The sequence below is a fragment of the Etheostoma spectabile genome, chromosome 19 (genome assembly GCF_008692095.1).
Source record: "Etheostoma spectabile isolate EspeVRDwgs_2016 chromosome 19, UIUC_Espe_1.0, whole genome shotgun sequence".
Classification (NCBI taxonomy): domain Eukaryota; kingdom Metazoa; phylum Chordata; class Actinopteri; order Perciformes; family Percidae; genus Etheostoma; species Etheostoma spectabile.
Genome location: NC_045751.1, coordinates 5,910,446 through 5,911,785, shown reverse-complemented (window position 1 = coordinate 5,911,785; position 1,340 = coordinate 5,910,446). Strand labels below are relative to the sequence as shown.

Genomic DNA, 1,340 nt, shown 5'->3' with positions numbered 1-1,340 from the left:
GCATTACAGTAAAGTGATGTCATTTTCTGAATTTACCAGACTGTTATATTTATATACCTGTTATAATATTTATCAAAAGTCTCATTGTGTAAATAACATTTTGTTAATGCACCAATGGTCGCAATATCAGCATCAAGGTATTTGGTCAAGAATATCATAGTATTGGATTTTCTCTTTATCGCCCAGCCCTAAATACATGTCTGGAAGGGCTGCACGATATGACAAAATGTTGAATTTCAAACAACAAAAAATAACTTCCAATATTCTGTCACTGAACAAATTGAACATTGAAATTAATACAAAAGGCAGCACTAAAAGGCAGTTTTCTATTGATATTTTCTTTCAACCAACACAAACTTATGTTTTGGGTTTGTTATGTGCAGTATGTCCGAGCCTTTCTCGATGTGTATAATGCACCAGTTGATATTGCCATGGCGATAACAAACAGATATTGGCCAGCCCTGTGTGTATGTGTGTGTGTGTTTACACACGTGTGTTTATCCCTCTCAGACCATCTCAAGTGCGTGCCATCTAACAGTGCCTTTATAAGATATGACACGGTGAGCTGAGTGATCCTGACACAGCAGCCTCTGCTGCCAGCTGCTCCGCGGTCACACTGTCATGATGGCCAAACGCTACCATGACGATTAAAGCCCCTGAAGTGTTTGGACTAGGATCTGGGATGAGAAAAACAACCACCAACAGACAAGCTCCGCAAGGCTGAACACACAACAGCTGTAATTGCATTACTTTTTCAACATTTTGGGGAAATGGGCTTGTTTTTGCCAAGAATTAGTTCAAAAATCAATACCACTTTTAGTCTGTGGACTGGGACTAATGTGTTGTAACGACTTATGTCTTGTGACTTCCTGGAATCTTGTCATCACCGTGAAGTTGCCAGGCAACCAGCAGAGAGTCCAGGAAGTCACTGCGGCTGCCCGATGGTTGTTGAGAAACAGTTACAGCGCGTAACTCCCAGTAAAAACAACCACCGTCGTTTTTACATTTCTGTGTGTGTATGGGATAGCTCTCTTTCCTTGGTTGTTGAGAATGATACACAATCCCCGGAGATTCCAAACAAAAACGGGGTCAGAAGGGTTTTCAGATTTGTTTGGTTTAGGGGCTCTAAAACGCCAGAGCAGTGTGAATGCCAGGTGTACACATAGCAAAAACTATTTCATTTTAAACCGAAATGTAGCAATGTAAATGTAGCCTCAGAGTTCACCGTGCTGAACTTGTAGCGGTTGTCACTCCCAGGGGCATGATGTGTCATACTGAAATTTGTGAAATCCATGAAGTACTAAACTTGTCATTACAAACAATAACAGAAGATGGAAATC

General features: G+C 40.8%; 1 protein-coding gene across 3 annotated transcripts in view; it reads right to left on the bottom strand.

The window, feature by feature from the left end:
- The window catches only part of fgf11a (fibroblast growth factor 11a), a 155,074-nt gene that overhangs the window by 52,559 nt on the left and 101,175 nt on the right, over positions 1–1,340 (bottom strand). The gene's annotated exons all lie outside the window — the stretch shown is intronic.